The 8,145-nt window shown below is 40.9% G+C and overlaps 1 pseudogene; it reads right to left on the bottom strand.

The window, feature by feature from the left end:
- Window positions 1-7,103: 7,103 nt before the first annotated feature.
- LOC100662458 (protein archease-like) lies at window positions 7,104-7,816 on the bottom strand (annotated as a pseudogene).
- Window positions 7,817-8,145: the final 329 nt, after the last annotated feature.

Raw genomic sequence — 8,145 nt, forward strand, 5'->3', positions numbered from 1 at the left:
TCCTGAGCCTGGACCTGCCCTCTTCCTGCTATAAGCTTTGGGCTGCTGTTTACTTGAATGTAAAATAGCAACTACTATGAGGATCAAATGAATTCATTCCTCTTATATTCAAGTAAAGTTTATATACCTTGCAGGTACCAGGCAAAGTTCAAAGTGGTGGAGATATAATCATGATTAAGATAAGACATGGTCCCCACCCTCATGGAGCTGTCTGGTCGATATGAAATTGCATTGGTAATGGATTGGGACTCAGTCAGTGTATTAGTTTCCTTGGGCTCCTGGGACAAAGGACCACAAACTGGGTGGCTTCAAATAACAAATTTATTCTTTCATAGTTCAGAAGGCTAGAAGTCTGAAATCAAGAGATCAATAGAAGCATGCTCCCTTCGAAGTCTCTAGGGAAGATCATTCCTTGCGTCTTCCTAGCTTCTTGTGTTTGCTGGAAATCCTTGGCACTTCTTGGTTTGTAGAGGCACCACCCAAATCTCTGTTTCCATCTTCACATGGCCTTCTCCCTTGAGTGTCTGTATCTCTGCGTCCACATTTCTCTCTTCTTGTAAGGACAATAGCCATGTTGGAGTAGGGTCCACCCCTAATCCAGTATGACCTCATCTAAATTTGATTACATCTTCAAGAGCCTATTTCCAAATAAGGTCACATTCTAAGGTTCCAAGTGGACATAATTTGTGGTGGGGAGGAGGGTGGTCACTATTCAATACAGTATAGTCAGTTTGTAGTTTCTGGGTATGTTGCAGTGTTAACAGGCAGATTTGGCATTTCTCAAGTGACCTGAATGTCTCCCTTAATACTGGGTGATACATCAAATTGAGCTAGTCATACTCCCACCCAGTACTACTGGAAGAAAGATCATGTAGGGGTCAGGAGATGAGCTGAAATTCTGCGAACACTTTCCAGTGAATTCCTCTGGGACAGACGGACACTTCATTTGCTTTGTGCAGTAATGTTGAATAAGGCGTTGGCAACTAATACACACAAGTCACATCCTTTCACCTGTGCAAGAGTTACGGGATCTGTGGAAGATGACCAAAGCCCCTGGTTCTGTTGGATTTGTACTGAAATAGCTAATTTTTGGTATATTCATGTAGTAAGGTTAAAAAATTATCAAAAGGACTAACGGTAGAATTCCTCCTAAGGAGGGGACTGTCTAGTAAAATATCTTGCTAAGTAGTTGGCTAGAAAGCCAAGGTTGTTATACCACTGGTATCTTAGGTTCCTAATGCTGCCATAACAGAAATACCCCAAGTGGGTGGTTGTAGAGAAATTAATTTTCTCACAGTTCAGGAGGCTTGAAGTCTGAATTCAAGACGTTGGTTCCAGGAGAAGGCTCTCTCTCTGTCGGCTCTGGTAGCCACAGCATTCCTCAGTTCTTTGGCAATCCTCATGTGGCATTTATCTCCCCCCGTATGTGCTTGCTTCTGTGTCTAATGTACTCTTTTTATAACTCAGAAGTGATTAGTTTTAGGATATAACCTACACTGATATGGCCTCATGAACATAAAGAAAACCCTATATACGAACGAGATTATATCCACAGGTATAAGAGGGTTCCAAAATGTATTTTGGGGGACATAATTCAATCCATAACAACGCATATGTACTGAACAGCCACACAAGTTGCAAAAAACTGAAATACTTCCACACAGTTGTTAAATAGCCACTGGAAGCGTTTTATGATTTTTTAAAATAATTGTTTGTTGTATAACAGAATAAATTTTATATCAAAAGTAGATATAGTAAAGTTCTTTGGAGAAAGTGGGCGGGGGGAAGGGTAGAAATTGTCAGAGAAGGCAGGGCACAGGGAGGGTACCAGGCAACACAGACTTTGGTATAATAAAGTGTCTTAGGCTGGGTTCTCTAGAGAAGCAATATCAGTGATGTGTGTATATATATAAGTATATATATGTATATAGGGTTGCTATGAGTTGGAATTGACTGGATGGCAGTGAGTTTTATATGTATATACACATATAGAGAGAGAGAGAGAGACAGATTTATTACAAGGAAGTGGCTCACACAGTTGTGGAGGCTGGCAAGTCCCAAATCCATGACTCAGATGTCAGGCTGGAGGCTTCTCCTGACTTACATCTTACATGGATGCAGGGGTTGACCAGCCTAAAACTGGCAGATCAGACGGCAGACTGCTGGCTCACGTCCCAAGAACCGGAGGTCAGAGGATGAGGAGTTGGATGCACAATCCAAAGAGGGCGAGATCCGCCAGAACATCTGTATATATATTGGATACAGGCCATGCCCCACCCCAAGGAAACTCCCCTTTCAACTGATTGGCTGCTCACATCAGATCACAAAATGGAGGATGATTATATAATATCTGCCAAACCGAGAAGCATGGCCTAGCCAAGTTGACACATAATTTTAACCATTGCCTAAATCCATATGCAAACTATGGAACTACTCTCTGATAAATAAATATACTCAGGTAATGATATGTTAGTAAATCAATTCCTGCAAAAATAGTTTACAGTACAGATACCATTTCACGTTTTCCACCATATAGCTCCAACATAGAGCTCTGTGTTTATAGAAACTATAATTTTCTTATCAAATCTTCACTGTCTACCGTTCAGTCATTGTATCTTAAATAATTATATTAATATAAATGTATTAAAAAACTGTTTACCCATTAACATAAAAAGAAAATGAATTTATTAATTTCACTACTAATCAGTTTTCTTGGTAGAAGCAGCTTTTTTCCTATCAATCTTAAAGTGAGCAAACCTGGCAGTGCAAATTAGGGTGTTGATGATCTCTGGGGTGTTAAATTTTGATGTTACCCATTTGAATGTGTATGTTGTCCTTTTTTTTTTTTTAAACAGTAAACATAGAATAAGAATAACAAAAACGATAGTTGTAATAACAATTATAACCCCTGGTAATTATACAGAGCTCTCTATGTGCTAGGTGCTGCTTTAAGCTCATAGCATATATTGTTTTCAGGCCTTATAACATCTATGAAAGCTGTATTATCATTGTCTCCATTCTAGGTAAGAAAATTGAAGCACTGAGAGGTGAGTAGCCTACCCTGAGTTACACAGCTCATCAACAACAGAGCAACAGTTTAAACCCATGTAACCTGGCACACATGGGACTGCCACGAGTTGCTGTCAACTCAAGGGCAACTGGCTTTTTGAAACTTGGCCCCAGAGTTCACACACTTACAGAAAGGGAAATTTGAATCACACTCTCATAGAACTCTTGAATCACATTCCCACAACAACCTATGCTACATAAGAGCGGGAAACCACTGTACCATACTGTGAAATGTTCTGGTCAGTGCCTTCAAACTTGGATTACTCTCTCACCTGCATCACGTCCACAGCCTCAGGGGTAGGAGGTTCAGGTCTGTTTCTTACAGATTTTGTCTACTTTGCTGCCAATTTTACTTTATTTTTTATTGGAAATAGTTATGCTTACTGATATCGATTTTCCATTCGATTAACACAACAGAAAAAATTTCAGTATCTAGAATCAATTTAGTCCCCTTTTCATGAAATTCAACTTTTATTAACACCTATTTTTTTGAAACTAAAACTCAAGTCGAATTTCTTTTATAAAAATATTTTTAAATGATAAAAAGTAATACATATTCACCGAATTATACATGTAGAAATTATTGAATTGGTGTATGTTTTGTTGTATATATTTTCATCACAATTTAAAAAAAGGTAGTATGTGTTTATGGAACTAAACATTTCAAATTCTATAAAATAAAGAGTAGATCTTCCTCCTAGTCATGTTATTCCCACCCCACCTTCCCAGAGATAAAATTATGAAACTTCTGGTTATATACTTTTCTATGCCTATATAAGAATGTATGTTTACGTGCACATATGTATCCTTTTGAATTCTGTTCTGTGCTTTGATTTTTGCACTTTATTTCACAACACATGGCTATATGAATGTCATCATACCCCAATTTATTTAGTCAGCACCTCATGGACTGGCACTTAGGCTGTTTCCATTGTCATCACTTTCTTTTGCCATGACAAACACCTCTACAATAAACATCCTTTGAGTATGTAAATAAGCCACTTTTGGTCTTTGCATTTAGCACCCTCTGACCTTGAATAAAAGAAAGTTGGCGAGCTTTGTCCATTTGTAGAGGAGAAGGAGATTGTGAAGGGGGAGGAAAAGCAGACAATGGATGAGGTCATGGTTCTGAAAGAGAAAAGCTTTTAGTAAGGGGTCAGTTGAGAAACAGTGAACCCTCCATCTTAGTGCAGAATCCTGAGGCGACAGGACTGCAGTTTTAAAAAACCTGTTTGAGGGACGCCTCCAAATTCTCTCCTGTCCCATGGAAGAGCAGGTGGAAAAGGTATTTTCTCTATTAATGCTTCGTCTGTGAGGAAACCATCCCCTTGGGGATGTGAATATTCCTTTGGAAGGCTGAGACTTAGTCCTGGATCACTGGCTGTGCGTTTAACCCTCGCCTCAGCAGGGCCCTGTGGCACTTGGGAGGAAGGTACTAGGTGTCATGGATTGGGTTCATCAGTTCATTCTCAAATGAACTACTTTTTGTCAAGCTCACGCTCACTTTCATAATTCCTCGCTTCCGGAATAACTCTCATGGAGTTAAAGGCCATATGTTAAGATTTCCTACTCTGAAGACTGAAAAGGGAAAGCTGACCAGAAGCAAGCACCAGTAGCTGGGAAGGCAAGTGTCATAGACTGAATGATGTCCCTGCCAAAAATGTGTGTATCAACTTGGTTAGGCCATGATTCCCAGTATTGTATGGTTGTCCTCCATTTTGTGATTGTAATTTTATGTTGAGAGGATTACGGTGGGATTGTAATACCACCCTCACTCAGGTTGCCTCCCTGATCCAATGTAAAGGGAGTTTCCCTGTGGTGTGGCCTGTACCACCTTTTCTCTCTCAAGAGATAAAAGGAAAGGGAAGCAAGCAGAGAGCTGGGGACCTCATACCGCCAAGAAGGCAGCACCAGGAACAGAGTGTGTCCTTTGGACATGAGGTCCCTGTGCCTGAGAAGCTCCTCGACCATGGGAAGATTGAGGACTAGGACCTTCCTCCAGAGCCGACAGAGAAAGCCTTCCTGTGGAGCCGGCACCCTGAATTAGGACTTTTAGCCTACTTTACTGTGAGGGAAAAAACTTCTCTGTGTTAAAGCCATCCACTTGTGGTATTTCTGTTATGGCAGCACTAGATGACTAAGACATACTGAAAACAGACATTTCTCCAAAGATATACAAATCATGAAAAGATGATTAGGGAAACACAAAACCACAATGACGTACTGCTTCAGCCCCACTAGGATGGCTACTATCAAAAAAATGGAAAACAACAGGTGTTGGGGAGGATGCAGAGAAATTGGAATGCTCATCCATCGGTGGTGTCATTGTAAAAATGGTACAGCTGCTGTGGAAAACAGTTTGGTGGTTCCTCAAAAAGTTAAACATAGAATTACTGTATGACTCAGCAATTCCATTCCTAGGTATATACCCAAAAGAACTGAAAGCAGAAACTCAAACACATACTTGTACACCAACGTGCATTGCCTCATTATTCACAATAACCAAAAGATGGAAACAGTCCAAGTGTCCAGCAACAGATGAATGGATAAACAAAATGTGGTACATATACACAATGGGATATTATTCAGTCATAAAGAGAAATGAAGTTCTGATACATGCCACAACATGGCTGAACCTTGAAAACATGGTGAGTAAAATAAGTAACAAAAGGGCAAATATTGTATGATCTCACTTATATCGGATACCTTGAATAGACAAATGCATAGAGACAAAAGTTTATTAGTGGTTACCAATGACGGCAGTAGGTTTTTGGGGGTTTAATGGCTGAGGGGTAGGGAAAATGAGTTGTTCATAAGGGATACTGAGTTTCTGTTTGGGATGATAAAAAACATTTGGAAATGGATAGTGGTGATCGTTGCACAACATGGTGAATGTAATTAATGTCACTGACTTGTATACTTAAAACTGGCTAAAACGGCAAATGTTTTGTTATATATATTTTACCACAGTATTTTTTTAAATAGCAAAAAAAAAAAAACTTTCATTTGACCTCATTTTCTCTTTTCGTTACTATTTTATTTCTCTAACCTTATTCTTATTGACAACCTTGACTTTTAACTCTTTTTGTCTCTGTTGCCTCCTTGACCTGTGTTAATTGATTTCTCTCTACCACTCCAAATAAACTGCCTCCTCAGAGTTTGGAAGATGTCTTCTTCCTTGTTACCATGTGCCTTTTCCCTTTTTATTTTCCCCCAATTGTTCAAATATAATTATTTCTTCCAAGCAAATCAACTGGAATATAGGATGGCTCTGTCCCACAGCAATCTTAAACACAACTCTCAATGTACACACAGAAAATGTCTTAACAGTTTGGAAGAAAAGTAAACAAATTTATTCTTTTTTTCAACCTGAATTCAGTAAGAGCTGAGGCTTCAGAGCAGCAGGCTGAGGCTCTGTGGTGCCTGTGCCTGGGCTTGGGACTGCCTGGTTCCTAGAGGGTGAAGGAGTCTCTGAGGCTGTTGCTTACCTACATCAGCGATCTCTTTGGAACCAGCCTGGAGGCTTCTATTTTATTAGATGGGTGTGAGGCACCTGCTGCCACAGAAAGGAATTAAAAAATGAAGTACCATAGTTGCCACCTCCCGAAGAATTCTTTAAAGTTTGAATATTTGGGTAACACATGCCAAGGCTGTACCCTGATTTTCCATTTCTGAGAGTCACACGTTAAGTTAAAATTTTTGGTTCTGTAAGTTTTCACATGTCCGGAGATGTTGCAGAAATTAAATCATGGTATCTTTCCAAAAAAAGAGCCCTGGTAGCGCATGCAATGGTTGAAGCGCTGGGCTGCTAACGGAAATGTTGGCTGTTTGAACCCACCAGGCACTCCACGGAGAAAGACGGCTGTCTGCTCCCATAACGATTTCAGCTTAGGAAACCTTATATGCCAGTTCTCCTCTGACACATAGGGTCACTATGCATCAGAGTCGACTTGAGGGTACCTAACAACATCTTTCCAAAAGGAAGAGAAAGGGCGGCTTTTCATAGGAGTTTTTTTTTAGTTCTTCTTTCTGTCTTAACCGTCAATGATGACAGTAAGTTCCGGCTTCTCTTCATTACAGAGCTGCACTGCTGAATGTTCTTGCCTTGACTTCAGTTTTCTGAGGTTGCTTAGGCATCCCCCCAACCCACTGACGTAATTCGAAATTTCTTTGATCACTATTGAGTACTTTTGCTTCCCCGGGTATGAAGAAGTCATTAGCACTGAACTTATAAAGCCACTTATCCAAAAAGTGAAACAGAAGAGATTGTTCGTCATATCTGGCGGTTCCTACTTCTACTGTTTGGAGGGGCTCAGTAACCTTCTCGTATCTCTCATGTAACCAAACATGATCATTGCACAAAAGCTTCCTCCAGAGTATTGCCTCATGCGTGTAACGGGACATCAGCTTTATGGTCCATACATTCTTATCTCTGACTGACCAAATGATTCTTGGCCCTCACAGCCTTCTGCTTCTCAAACTGTAGTCTCTCACATCCTCCTCCTCTGGCGCACAAGACTGCAGCAGTGGGTACCCTTACTTCTGCCCCTCCTGCTCCAGACTTTGGTGTTTCATTACAACTTCCGCTCTAGATTCTGCTCCTTGTAAGGCACACACCTTCGTAGAGCCCGGACTCCATTTTCGGAGCTCCAGCACTTTAGTTCCCAAGACTTCCGCCCTCTGCCCTGCCCACTGGAGCGCACTTTTAAAGGGCCAAGACACGTTTATTGCGCTTGTTCCATCAATCAGTTCCTTATTTGTAGTTGTTAGTTGCTCTACGGTGGGGTCTGACTCATAGCGGCCCCACAGTGCCACAGACTGAATGGTTGCCCCGTCCAGCGCCATCTTCGTGATCCTAGGTATGTTTGAGTACATTGTTGGGGCTATTGTAATGCCTTGCAAACTAGAGGGCTCCCCTTTCAGCACTATATTGGACAATATTCTTTCTTAGGACTAAGGGGAGACCTGGTGGTGAACTGGCAAAAAGCTCAGGCTGCTTACCAAAAGATCAGCACTTGTAATCCACCAGCCGCTCCTTGGAAACCCTATGAGGGCAGTTTACTCTGTCCGATAGGG

Source organism: Loxodonta africana, chromosome 11 (genome assembly GCF_030014295.1).
Source record: "Loxodonta africana isolate mLoxAfr1 chromosome 11, mLoxAfr1.hap2, whole genome shotgun sequence".
NCBI lineage: Eukaryota > Metazoa > Chordata > Mammalia > Proboscidea > Elephantidae > Loxodonta > Loxodonta africana.